This window comes from Pseudopipra pipra, chromosome 11 (genome assembly GCF_036250125.1).
Source record: "Pseudopipra pipra isolate bDixPip1 chromosome 11, bDixPip1.hap1, whole genome shotgun sequence".
Classification (NCBI taxonomy): domain Eukaryota; kingdom Metazoa; phylum Chordata; class Aves; order Passeriformes; family Pipridae; genus Pseudopipra; species Pseudopipra pipra.
In genome coordinates, this window is record NC_087559.1 from 1,261,349 (window position 1) to 1,275,322 (window position 13,974).

At 47.3% G+C, this 13,974-nt stretch overlaps 2 long non-coding RNA genes across 5 annotated transcripts in view; both read right to left on the reverse strand.

The window, feature by feature from the left end:
- Window positions 1-629: 629 nt before the first annotated feature.
- Window positions 630-9,730, reverse strand: LOC135420105 (uncharacterized). Of its 4 annotated transcripts, XR_010433351.1 has the most exons (4): window positions 8,325-9,730; window positions 8,000-8,102; window positions 7,658-7,826; window positions 630-4,511 (listed from the first exon to the last, which is right to left on the reverse strand). It is a non-coding gene; the product is annotated as an uncharacterized LOC135420105 (long non-coding RNA). The 4 variants fall into 4 exon arrangements; XR_010433352.1 differs by having other exon boundaries at window positions 7,658-8,102; window positions 9,052-9,730; XR_010433353.1 differs by having other exon boundaries at window positions 630-4,440; window positions 7,658-8,102.
- Window positions 9,731-9,739: 9 nt separating this feature from the next.
- Window positions 9,740-13,974, reverse strand: part of LOC135420104 (uncharacterized) — a 32,576-nt gene continuing 28,341 nt past the window's right edge. Inside the window, exons 8-9 of the long non-coding RNA XR_010433349.1 lie at window positions 12,389-12,481; window positions 9,740-11,027 (exon numbers count right to left, since the gene is read on the reverse strand). This is a non-coding gene — a long non-coding RNA (uncharacterized LOC135420104). The remainder of the gene's footprint in view (window positions 11,028-12,388; window positions 12,482-13,974) is intronic.

The window sequence follows — 13,974 nt, forward strand, 5'->3', positions numbered from 1 at the left end:
TTTCCATCTTGAAACAGTTACTTAGGGAGTGCAGTTTTTATAAAAATTATTTTTGACAGGAATTAGGTCAGTTGAATTATTTTAAAGTCCGGATGAACATCCACCTCTCTCCTGATTACTTTTGGATATATAAATAATGCATTTACAACACCTGAGCAGACAAACACCATAAAACCCATCATCTTCTGCCTATCAGAGACCATCCAGAGACACACAAATAAACCAACTTCGTGCTTCAAAGCCAAATCCTGGCAGATTTTCAGGGGTAGGAATGATCTTTTGTTAGAAACAGCTTTGAGAACAGACTCTCCCTCTTCCTCTAACGTGCACTGAACAAGGGCTGTATAACATGCACCATAATAGAACATATTGGGATCTATAACAGTGCAGAACTAATTTTGAGGCTGCCACTGATTTATCTGTTATGTCAGGATATTCAATAGATACCTCGAGAGCATTTTAAATAGTCTCTAAATAAAGCAAGTCATTACTTCTTACTAAAAAAGGGGTTTAAAATGAGCTAATTCCTGAAAAAACCAACAAACTGTAATTTGGTTTTAAATTTCGCTGGTCCCTTTCCCATTTCCAAGTGATCTGTGGTAATAAAGTATCAACGTGGAGATCAAATGTCACAACAAAAGTGTTTAACGACTTGTAGACGGTACATTAAATCCTTACAACCCAAGTTAAACATAATCACAAACCCTTTTTAATGCAATTCCTTAGAAACCGTGGATACAAATAGAATTTAGCAGATCAGTTAACTTACTTTTCATCACTTTATCCCATTATCCACGAGCTCCGTTTTCTAAATCTCTCTTTTTAGGGGTTCTTGAACCAACAGACCCAGGAGGTGGAGCCCTTTGAGTCCTCAGTCATTAGAGGTATTTCTGTATTTTCCAGAAAGAATGGAAGTGAGGACACGGGTTTCCTGCTAAATTGAAAAACGTTTCAGGCACAGACTGTGCTCTAAACCACTTTGGATGTTGAGGAATGCCCTGTTTTTGCAGGGGTGTTTGTAACCGTGGCTGCCCTTCCCCCAGAGTGAGAGGAGCCAGGATGGGGTGGGGACCATCCTGGCCCCTGGTTAGGGACAATCCTGCAGGCTGCTGTGGAAACAAGGAGCACATCTTCTCCCACAGGTGTTTCTGCGAAAACAAACTCTGTGCATTGTGATTAATAAGCAAACATTGGGTGAGAACATCCCCCCCACCACCTCACACTTCCCCAAGCCAATCCCCCAGGTCTGAGGGTGTCCACAGCTGCAAACAGTTGGACTTGATGAGCAACAGTTGGATTTGATGTCAGAGGTCTTTTCCAGCCCTAACAATTCCATGATTCTGTGACAAAGCAGTGCTGAACTCACAGCACTGTGTCCCAGTGACATTCTGCAAAAGCTGAAGCCTTCAAAAAGCCTGGTCCCTAACCCAGACGTGTGGTTGGAATTATTATGGAAGTGGATTTCACTAGGAAAAGCAAGTCTGGAGAACCTGGACATCCATCACAACCCTTAGAAACCAGTTTCTACATTGTCACTCCACTGAGGGGCTCCCCACAGAGGGCACGTGGAGGCAGCAGGGAGGGACCATCAGGGCTTTATTTGCTCCAGAGCACTTTTGGAGTCAGGAGAAAGTGATGGGAGAAGCAGAAATAATCTGACTTGACATTATTATCTGCAGCCCAGCCAAAAGAGTGGCAGTCACCAGGCTCTGCTGTGACCTCCACACTGACCAAAACGGGCTGGGAAGTCCTTGAGAGGGGCTGTGAGAGCAGCCGTGGAGCTCAGCTGCTATTTTTGGCCCTTGTGTAACCCCAGCATGGCTCCTGGAAGGGAGTGTGATTAGCCTGGAGCCATTATGCCAGCAAACTACAGCTCGAGACAACTCTCATCAGAACCTTTTAATGTAAATTGCTGTCTCCTCCTTGCCATCTGTGGAATTAAAGTGATTTATTTTAGCTGAGGAGCTGTCTCTGAGTTTGTAAACTTTTTATGGTGGGCATAATGAAAAGCATCCATAAGGCTTTTCTTCTGGAAAGGGGAAGATGTCCTCCTGAAGTTCAAAAATGTCAAAGGCTTAATTTTTTTTATAGTTGCTGGAACAAGTCATTCAGAGGTTGTTACTCTGCATAATAATTCATGGAGTCCAAATACTGATATTTAGAGCTGAAGCAGAACTCCTAAAATCTCATGGTTTTAATGGGAATGTTGGCAGGTCCTTTATAATGTCACAGCGAGCAGTGGTGTTAAAAATTCCGGAATCAAACTATCAACTCATGATAAATGGATGGTGAACTGCTCATGTCACACCACTTATTAAGTTGGTACCATAAATTATTACACTGTAAAAATCAATGTTTACTTCGGTCTTTCTCTTCCCATATTGTCACAGCTATTTTCTGGAATTCATTTAAAAACTACAAGGAACAAAAAAAAGAAAACCAAAACCACGTGAAAGAGGAAAATTAGTTTTCTTCAGGCTGAATTGTCCTCTATTACCTAAACAAAACAGCTACTGAGGGTGTTGCAGTTAATAAAACCCACTAGACAAGGAATGAATTGGAGATGGATCAGACCGTGGAGTTCAGATATTAAGTGAAAATTCCAAGAGTTGAATTAAGAAAAGAATGACTTTTTTTGAGAATGAATCACTATTTGTCATCCAATTTATACTTTTTATTCCCAAATGAGAACTCAAGGAGTACAGTTGGTGCAGACTGAGAGTCCCTTCAATGTCAGGCATGGTGTTCCAATGCTAATTCTCTTGGGTTTTGCACAAGAAGGAAATATCCACTGCTAGGGCTGGACACCCCCCTCCTTACTCCACACCAAGGGGATGCTGAAGAGCTGCCAAAAACTGCCTGGTTGGCAACAAGTGAAGAAAATCCCTGATTTTCTTGTTCAGGCTGTCGCAGCCCAGCAACATGCACGGCCCTTCCCTCCCTCCCCAGAAGACTTTAACCAGATTTAATTGCTCAATCCACCCCTTGTAGCTCCAGGTACATTGCACAGTTGTTAAATTTTGCTGGGAAAAAGTCACGAGCAGCAAAAGCAGATTTCTGCAGGAAAAACCCCTGTGCCCCAGCTTGCATCAGTGAATGAAGGGTGAGCTCAGGCTCCCACCTCAGCCCGCGCTGGGGAGGGCGTCACACGCCCAGGAGCAGCCTGACACATCCCAGGAGCAGTTAAACACAGCAAGAAAAAATAGATCCTCTATGTTTTTACACCCAAAGAGTGGAGGTTTTGAAATTAAAAAAAAATAAAAAAAAAAAACTCCTGCCTGGTGTTTGTGCCAGTTTGGTTTCAGCTCATCCTTGGCAGGAGCTGCACGGCAGCAGCGCATCCCTGCTTTGTTTTGATAGACTGGCTCCCAGAATCCGGGGAATTTCGGTTAGTCCTCTCCTCCAGCACAGACCCGACCACTTGTAGTGCTTCCTGCATTTCCCAGAGCCAAGGGCAGCATTTCTCAAGCACCACCTCCAATGCACAGGCTGGCAGAAAGCTCAGCTCTGCCAGGCCGACCACAGCCCCTGGATTTATTGCTAATAAGTCAGAGATTTCGCAAACAACAGCATCAAAGAGCACATTAGCTTTACCTCTGAGTGAGCACAGCCCATCTCCTACGAGATTTTATGACAGATGATTCAAAGGGGAAAAATTAAGAGGCCTCTGAAGCTTTTATGGCTTTTCTTACCTCATCTGCATTTGCAAGACACCCTCAGGGGGGCCTCGTCCTGCAGTGTGTGTTGGAGTCACAGCAGAGCAGTGCCTGCCATCAAGAACAGAGTAAAACAGCAGGTTATCAATAACCCCCATGGCCAAACATGATGGGACACGTTTCCAGGCACAGGGAGATGCCCCCATCCAGACCAGGAGGCAGCAGATTCAGGATTTGGGATTTAATCATGGGACTGCCTTGATCTTTCTGATGGCCATTTCCATTCTGGGATTCTGGGATTCCCCTACCCCCTGCCTTCAAAAGTAAAGTCTAAATTTTGCAAGATACTCAAAAGTTTAAATATTAAACTTCATCTACCTTTAAAAAAAAAAACAGGATTGAAGAGGAACATATTCCTGCCTGTAATTTTAACAACTTCATCATGGATTCTACTCATACAGTGGGAAAAGAAATCACGGGCTTCCCATGCAGGCCTCTCAGATCTCAGGCCAAACTTCTCCCAGCTTGCAAAGGAACATTACTTTAGCCCTCTTGTTAACCATGAACAAGGTATTAGAGGATCCTAAAGTTGAAATATCTGTGATTTCATTGCACAGGGCTGGAGCAGCTCTCCCAGGCAGAAGTCAGGTGAGCATTTTGCAGATGCACAAACAAAGTCATTAGTCCTGCAGGTTCAAGGTGCATCTGTAATCTTCCTGCATCCCACATTCCAGCCTATTACCTCCAATTTAGATCATCTTCCTTGTTTTCCATCTGAAACAGTCTGCAGAGGAAATATGAGCCAGCACAACTCCTTGCTGTGGAGACGTTCTTCAGTGATGTGAGCAAATAATTCTGCACACAAATCAAAGGGCCAGTCTGAGGAGCCTGTTCTCGGGGCTCTCTCTCCCCCCAGCAGGGCAGGGAGGGAGGTAAAAAACCAGGCAAACTCCTTCTCTGTACATCTGGAGAGGTTTAACTAATTAAACCAATTATTTTGCTATAATAATATGAAATTAAAGGGGTCTTCCACTTAAAAACAATAGAAAAGTGCCTTCTGATCTAATCTAGTGTAAACCTGTATGAGGGATATAAGGCAGAGCTGCTCTGGGGCAGATGTTTGATGAATTGCTGGATCAGATCCCACGGGCACCGACTGTGTCTGTGGCACATGTTCCATCTCTTCTTTACATGCCCCCATGGGCAGGGACACCTTCCACCAGCCCAGGGTGCTCCAAGCCCCGTCCAACCTGGCCTTGGACACTTCCAGGGATGGGGCAGCCACAGCTTCTCTGGGCAACCTGTGCCAGGGCCTCCACACCATCATTATAAAGAATATTTTCCCAATATCCCAGAGCTCTGGGGCTGCCTGGGCTCTTTCCCCCAAAACATCATCCATCTGCACTTACTGGGCCCCATCCCTGGTTGCTTGGAGCAACCTGGGACAGTGGAAGGTGTCCCTGCCCATGGCAGGGGGTGGCACTGGATGGGCCTTAAGGTCCCTTCATCCATTCTGTGATTCTATGGTATTTATATGTCTCAGAGTTACTAATTTACTCATTGCATACCACACACATGTTCTGTTTTAAAAATACTATGTATATTATTTTTAATTAAATGCAAAATTTCTGGGGTTTTTGGTTGTTATTCTGCCCTTTACAGAGCAGTGAGTTTTGCCAGGTAACCAATAATTTGCCCATGCTGCACAATGGCAAATCCAACTGCAAAATAATATTTGTGACATCTATTTATAGCAGATGTAAAATCCCTGCAGGAAGCTGGTAAATCCCCTCTCTGTGCTCAAACGTGAGGGACCACAGTTTTGCTTTCCCAGTGCAGGAATGGGGCTTCATTATCTGATCCTGGTGATTGATGCCATTCCCAAGTAATCTTTCAGAGCAATGATCCCTCCCCAGCTCATTTCCATAACTATTTTATCACGGTGTGAATTAGTTCTTCACACTCTGCAGTTACACATCTCAAACAGGATTTTTTTACAGAATAATAGAAACATCTATCAAATAAAAAATGTCTCCACTAGTGCTAAATATCTCCTAATAAGCCTCATATCCTGCTCTTTAAGCAATTAAAATATTGACATTTTTTTCATCAATTCCTTCATAACGTGAAGGCAGGTGAGAAAATCCAAACCATGAAACAAGGACCCAACAGAAGGCGAGGATGTTTTCTAGGACACCACAGGGAAAAATAGTGGGGGATTATCCAAGTAAAACACAGCCCAGATGTAAAACCCAAACAGATGAAAACCTTCCTTGTCAATATCCACAAGTTTCCTAAAACATTTTTCTTCTTGTTGGTAAATAACTTCAAACTAAATTAACAAACAACTTTAAAAACAGAGTGTGGAGGATTTGGAGATAGGTCTCACAGCTCAGCAGTGGTACATATTTGAGATGATTTCCTCAGCAAAACACTTACATTTCTTTAAAAAAGTAATGTATGTAAAACCTTTTCTTAACAAGGACAGAATATGAGATCAGAGAAAAATAATGACAGTTATTCAACTGCTCAAATATTTCAATATTTTTAATTTGAGTCATTGTTGCTCAAAAAGTTTTCACATCCACGAATTGCCCAAACATGTGCTCTACGTGTAAAAAACTGTCACTCACGATTATTTTGATCCCAGCTGTTCACAAACCAGGTTTTAAAGGAGTACCTGATGCTATTATTGAGCTGGCAGAGTTCAGCGGAACAAAGCACCGAGGGTCAAACCCAGCACTTCCAAGGAATTTAACTGTCCCTTAATTCCCCATTTGCAGGGATTTCCAGGCAGAGGCTGAGGCTGCTGCCTGGCAGCTCTGGGGCTGCCCTGGCTCACGTTTGCCTTGGCAGCAGCCAGGATTTGTCCCAGCGGCTCCTTCAGCTCCCTGGGGGTCAATGTGATGCCAGCTGGGAATGGGGAGGGGTCCCTGGGCAGGGGCACAGCTGGACACAGCTGCAGAAGGATCTGAGGAGGAGCCTGGGCAGGGAACCTCTGGAATATGATCCCCCACCATCAACAACACCCGATTCAAGGTGTTTGGCAATATTTGGTGGTGGCGATGGAAGGTTATGGCTGATCATGAATCAGGAGCAACGCCCTCCAGGTATTTTTTACCTCTCCTCTTCAGTGACCAGCCCCAGGGTGGCTGCCAGGAGCAGGCCCTGGCTGTGTGAGGGACATTGTCTCCAGCCTGGTGGAGGTCCCGACCCCGCCGTGAGTGGCACATCCAGCAGCCAGCGAGGCCCGTGGGGTGCAGATATCTGTGCCCTGCTCGTTGCCATGACAGCACAGCCCAGCCCTGCCTCCTCTCCCTGCACGAGCTGGAAATTCAGCTTTTCTGCTCAAGCACCCCCAGCTCCCTGGTTCTCCAGTGGGGAATGCTGGCACCGCTCCCACAGCTGGGCAGTGGCTCCAGCAGGGTGTTGCTGCTCTCACGTTGCTGGGGTGCTCTGCAGCGTTTTCACTGCTCCTATAAAGGATGTGTGGTTTTGCATAAAGGCACAGCGTTCACTGGGATGGAAAAAATCAGGAATGCAGCCACGGAATCATCAGATCCCAGTGAGATGACTTTGCTCCTGCAATAGCAGGGAATGACAGCCCTCTGTGTCAGCGTTCCTGAGCTGGAGTTCAGGCCACATAAAGCTCCTCTGGGCTCGTTTGTGGCAAACAAGGCTGTGCATTAATGATGGAATCATTCACATTCCTTTCAAGCCAAAGCCAAAACTTGTAACTTTTTAAAAAACTTCACGAAATTTTCATAAAATATATGGAATTGCCACCCCTTCTAAATCAAGACTTTCACTGAAATCCAACATTTCCCTCCATATCCTGGACTTTGCTCCTCATGTCCTGTGCTTGTTCCTCACCCTCAGGACAAGCTGAGTTTCCATTGAGATGTCTTCCAAGCCTTAGTGCTCCCACATAATCTTTGGTTTCTCTTTAAATTTTCTATTCAAATAGAAAATATTCCTGTTTCAATATAGCCTGGCATTACCTGTAGTGCAGGTGGAGCTCAGCCTTTCTGACTCCCTGGGTTTGCCTCCTGCAGATCTCTGAGCCAGGACAGCACTGGATGTGCACATGGGAAGCAGGACCCAGCAGCTTTCAGCATCTTCCTCTTCTCCTTGAAAGATTTTCTATCCTTCAGAATGGTCTGTGTGAAACTGTGCCAAAGCAAGCAGCATTCCTTAAATTCAATTTGTTATTTCTTGAAAAACAGAAGAAAACATAATATTCTTGGGTATGTAATATGCAAAATATGCTTGGGTTTATTATTTGAAAAGCTCAGACAGCTTTGCCTTTGGAGATTAGGAAGAGAAGAAATAACATTCTCTACCCAGAAATACAGCAGTTTTTTTCTAAGCAACACCCACAAACGCTGTCCAAGGTGCTTTCCTGTTTCTGTCCATGGCTGGAAACTGCACGTCCCTCCATCAGCCCTGTGGAGACATGGATGTTAAAAGCAGATTAGAGCCCATGGGAAGCTGCCCGAATTGCCCCTTGCTCCCTGTCCCCATCCCCAGGGCTGTGCTCACACATCTGGGGACCCGGGTGTCACCCCAGCCCACCCCCTGCTCTCATGGTCACACCCAACAGCTCATCCTTGGAGCCTGGAGGATCTGATTGACCAAACTAGAACCACCCCACCCAAACAACCATACTTGGGAGTTGGGAGGACTGCCTGGAGATGGGAGAGGCTTGGAATCACAGGATTTCTCCTCCTCTGCCTGTTTTGCTGCAGCATTTTATATCCAGATGTCCCCTGGAGAGCTGTGGCTGCCCCATCCCTGGGAGTGTCCAAGGCCAGGTTGGACGGGGCTTGGAGCAACCTGGGATAGCAGAAGGTGTCCCTGCCCATGGCAAGGGGTGCAATGAGATGGTCTTTAAAGTCCCTTCCAGCCTAAACCATTCTGAGATTCCATGTCACAGTGCCCAGGAATGTCCCTGTCCCATCTGTCCCAGCTGTCAGGACAGGATGGCAAATGCTCCATCCCAGGGGTCTGGGGCTGAGCCAGGTTTGTGGAGGAGGAATCCAGAAGCACCAACAGAAGTTCTGCTAATTTAATACCCAGAGCACCCAGTTTCCCCAGTTTCCCTCTGCATTTAAGGCTTTGTTCACAGCTCCTAAGCAGGAAGAGCAGGAGCCCTCAGACTGCATCACCAGCCCCAAAGGGACCAGCACCACGGGAGAACCGGCCCCTGCTCCTCCAGGCATGCATGATAAATGCTTGGACATAAATTCAGGCCTCTTAAAACCATCAACACAAGGATGAAACAAATAAAGCAGCAGCACTCCACAGGCTGCTGGACTCTTCTCTCTCAGCCTTCACGCTCAGCCAAGAACTCCCACAGAAACGTTTTTATATCTCGAGACTACTTGAGACTAACCTAAGTACTGCACTTTCACTGCCAAATTTAATTTCTTCGTGGAGCTCTCAGCTCAGTTAAGAGCTTGCCAGCCTTTCTGAGGGCTGAGTGCTCTTCAGGCCACTGCCTGGCCTCTCCCACGGAGGCACAATTAGCCATGGAAGGCTAACAGGCCCACACGGCACGGCCTGGTAGTTTTTCCCATTCTTCTCCTGCATTCAGAGAGCAATTCAATAGCTGAAGTACATCTTCTGTAGAGGCTGCAAAAAGTCACCCTCCTGCAAGAACAGCACACAGGGACCCTTTACAGTCACAGAATCACAGAAATATTTAGGTTGGAAAAGCCCTCCCAGCCCATGGATCCCCCTGTGCCCCATCCCCACCTTGTCCCCAGCCCAGAGCACTGAGTGCCACAGCCAGGCCTTCCTTGGGCACCTCCAGGGGTGGGCACTCCAAACCTCCCTGGGCAGCACCTGACCACCCTTTCCATGAAGAAATTCCTCCTGATGTCCAACCTGACCCTCCCCTGGCACAGCCTGAGGCCGTTCCCTCTCCTCCTGTCCCTTGTTCCCTGGAGCAGAGCCCGACCCCCCCCGGCTCCCCCCTCCTGTCAGGGGGTTGCAGAGCCAGAAGGTCCCCCCTGAGCCTCCTTTGCTCCAGGTTGAGCCCCCCCAGCTCCCTCATCTGCTCCTCACAGGACTGACCCAGCCAGCCGAGTGCTCTGGGAGCAGGAGGTGAGGTGCCCTCTGGCATTTGGGTGCCAGCACATGGGGACAAGGCCAGCTCGGCCAAACCCATCGTGGTTTGGTGCTGGAGCCACAGCCCAAACCCCCGGAGGGAGGAGGCAGGAGGGGATCTCAGCCAGCACGTTCTGTGATGTGAAGGTGAGAGGGCAGAGCCCACCAGGGGGGTATTTATAATCTGTCGTGACAGAAATCTTCAAAAAAACAGAGAGTGAGAGAGAGAACCAGAGATATTGCAGCACAGAGTAAATTGGAGAAACAAAATTAGAAACAATCTGTGTTTCAAAAATGTGGTCAACAGAATGCATCACCATGACAATTCTTGCTAGAAGCAACAAGGGAGGCTTCCTGGCAGTGCTGAAGGAGTGGAGATTCATCAAAATGCAATTTGCAGCACCAAAAAAATATATCTGTAGTGGCATTTCATTGACTTTTATTCTTAAAATGTGAGAACAAGACTGAAGAAGCATTGCCTTACTCTGAATTCTGTGAAAATCCTGATCCTGACAGAAAATCAGAGACATCTTTAGCATTTGCCTCAGTGGTTGCATTACAGACAAAGCTAAAATAAGGAGCAAAGATTTATGTCACAGATATAAAATGAAATCAAATGAGAGCTTCATATTAAGGCACACAGAGGTGGGCTTTTAATTAAATATTTAAAAAATTTAAATGTGGTCCTAAAAGGAAATGTAAAGAACAGATTAAAATACCTAAGCACTGAAAAATATTAAAAAAAATTAATTCCTTTTAAAGGTCATCAACTGGTTTAAAATATGTAGAATACGGAGCAACAAATTACAGCATAACCATCTCATCCAGGAGCTAATGGTCTCACCCAGCTAAGGAGGTAAGCAAAGTACTCTCTATCTTGCCTTGCATCAGGTGAGCTGATGGAGCACAGGGCAGGGCTGGGAGGGCTGGGCAGGGCTCGTTGCCCCTTGGAAGTACCTGCCTGGAAACTGGAAATGCTCAGATCTCCATCCTCCTCCTTCCTTCCTTCTAACCATGTCCCTGCTCCCAACCACTAGGGAAGAGCAGAAGGTGATGCACGTTTAATGGTGGCTCTTCCAGAGCACCACATCCACGGGGTGGACGTCCTGTCCCCACAGCAGCCCTTGCTGGCACATGGGGTGAAGATCCACAGCCAACAAAAAGGGACTGTTGGAATTCTGGGCAGCTGAGAGACAATGTCAGAGCTCCTGGGATGGAGGAAGTCACACAAATGTGTTCATTTGCATCGAGGAGGCTCAGCTGGAAAAGGAGAAAATAAGGTTCAAATCTACCTGGAGAGAAAGGAAAGCCGAGAAGCTCCTCATTGCCCAGAGCAGCTGTGGCTGCCCCAGCCCTGGGAGTGTCCAAGGCCAGGCTGGACGGGGCTTGGAGCAACCTGGGACAGTGGAAGGTGTCCCTGCCCAGGGCAGAGGGTGGGACTGCATGGGCTTTAAGGTCCCTTCCAACCCAAACCACTGTGGGATTCCATGATCATAAACAGAACAAGGAACTACAGCAATGTTCTGATGACAAATTGAAAGAAAAACTCTGGCTGGGGGTGGTGGTGGAAGGAAATCACGTCTCACACCTCTGGGGCTGCACCAGGAGCTCCACTTTCGGGGTTACTATTTACTACATTTTAGGTAGTTCAGGCACTGAGGATAAATTTCTTCCCTTCAGAACATAAATCTGTCCAACGTGCCCAAATGCTCAGCAGGGTGGACGTGTGTGGCTGGGGCTGACCTTGAGCTGCACAAAAGTTTGTTAAAGAACTTCTCCTTTTGGAAAAACCACAATTTCAGGCTGACAAACACTTCAGAACTGTCCATCAACTTCCACAAGTTGTCTTACTTCTGCAGTGCTTAAGCAACATTTCTTTCTCATCAAAATACTTTGTGTCAAATATTTCACGTTGAATGCTATTCTATGTTAAATATAGTAAATTACATAGCAACTAAAATGAAATGTGTAACATGGGGTCAAATTGGCTACTTTGTTGATTCTGGGATGAAATGACAATTTTTTTTAATCATTTTTTGTTTAAACAAAGCTTTTCTTCCCCCTAGGCAATTTAGAATTGCCAGGGAATAAAATAAATATATTACCCACAGACAGGTACCATATAAGTAATATATAATGGAGTTATAATAGAACACTGAAACTCCACTATGTTCCACTGCTTTGTCAGAGGCAGAACCACCTGGTTAGAGCAGCACTTGTATATCTCAGTGATATCTAATTCACAGAGCAAACCCACCAGCAGTGCAGTCAAAGCCAGCTGTAGACAAACAAGATAATCAAATTCTGTCAGAAAACAGGTTATTCACATAACTGAAATAAAATGAAGAAATGGGAAAAGAGACAATGTGTCTAATATTCATAACTCATAATAAAATTATTGTTAATTCAATCACAGTATAACTCCTTTGTGATTTGAAGCATGGCATAAAAAAGCAACCTGGGCTAGTGGAGGGTGCCCCTGCCTGTGTCAGGGGTGGAACTGGGTGAGCTTTAAGGTCCCTTCCAACCCAAATCACTCCATGATTCTATGAAAATGGGGGGTCAGATCTCTCTCACATGGTACTTTGTGATGGTGTCAGCAGGACCAAGCAATCTCTCACCTCAGGGTTTTAAGGAAAATACCCCAATTGCAGGATTCTTGTGAAAGATTCAGCTTCCCCAGCTCTTCCCTGCACTGTGGCTTGATGTTGCATCTGTAACAGAACAGCAAAACATTGTCCTGTAAGTGGAAAACCAGAACTTATCCCAGAATCAGTGAGGTTGGCAAAGCCCTCCCAGCCCATGGATCCCCCTGTGCCCCATCCCCACCCTGTCCCCCAGCCCAGAGCACTGAGTGCCACGGCCAGGGATGGGGACTCCATCACCTCCCTGGGCCCTTCCAGTGCTGGACAACCCTTTCCAGAAAGAAATTCCTCCTGATGTCCAACCTGGCCCTCCCTTGGCACAGCTTGAGGCTGTGTCCCCTTGTCCCCTACTGCCTGGGGGAAGGGGCTGACCCCCAGACAGGCTGGATGCAGCCTCAGAACTGCAGTTCATGGGGACTAACAACGTGTGACTGCCCATCCCCAGGACCCCAGTGCTGCCCCAGCCCAGCCTGGCCTCAGCCATGGGCACCCTCGCTCCAGGCTTGGCTCGGGAAGAGCTGGGTTGTACCCAGAGCAATCAGTGCCCTGGCACCACCTGCCCCATTCTGACAGGTTGGACATTTCCACAACATCTTTACCACCAAATTCCCCAGAAGTGCTTTGTGACCTCCACTCTTTGTGTCTGCAGGTCATGGGGACGGTGAAGGGCACTGAGGGTTTGCAGAGCCACACGAGGGGCACCTTTGCTGTCTGTGCCACGAACCCCTGCTCCAGAGCCTGGGAAGAACTCACATATTGTTCCCACGAGTGCCAGGAAGGCAGTACCAGCGTGAGGCTCCGTGAGGAAGGGGAAGCAGGCTGGGGTTGGGAACCCACCTCCACAGCCGAGCTCCTCCAGCCTCTGCAGGGCTGGGGACCCACAGGCACCAGGGCTGGCACCAGTTCAGCTCTGCTGGGACCCAGCTCAGCTTGGATGAGCTCTTCCCAAACGTAGAGCTTGGGTGACCATTCACAGGCACAACTCCCTCCTGGGTGAGTCATTTCCAGCACCCAACCCGTAGAGATGTGGCCACGCTCAAGGCAGGGAAGCTGTTTACTGTTGGGAGCATCCTGGGGGTGACGTCAGCCATTCCCATTCCCCCGCCCAGTGCTCCCAGTTGCCGTGGGCTGGGCTGCCTGACTAACACCCTCCCCCTGGAGGGAGCCGGAGTGGGGAGGGACCCCGGCAGTGACTCACTCGGCAGTGACAAAGTGCTGCCTTTGCTCTCCCCCCGTGTCACAGAGCATCACTCAGAGAGGGGGCACCACTCTGCTCCCCCTCCAGCGAGATCTGTGGGGGTACAGACAGGAAAACATGCTCCTGTCACTGTTTAAAATAAAATATACGTGAATTTTATGAAAAGCACCAGGTGATCTCGCACAGGGATGAGGAGATATTAATGCAGACAGTGACACCTCCAGTTTTTGTGCTGCCTGGAGAAGGCACCAGCAGAGCTGGCAGCCTGGCCTTGGGGTACCTGCTTTCCTCTTGTCCTGGTTCTGTCAGAGCGTGGGAAGGGCAGGTGACACATCAGAAACACGATAGCACCAAAAAACCACAG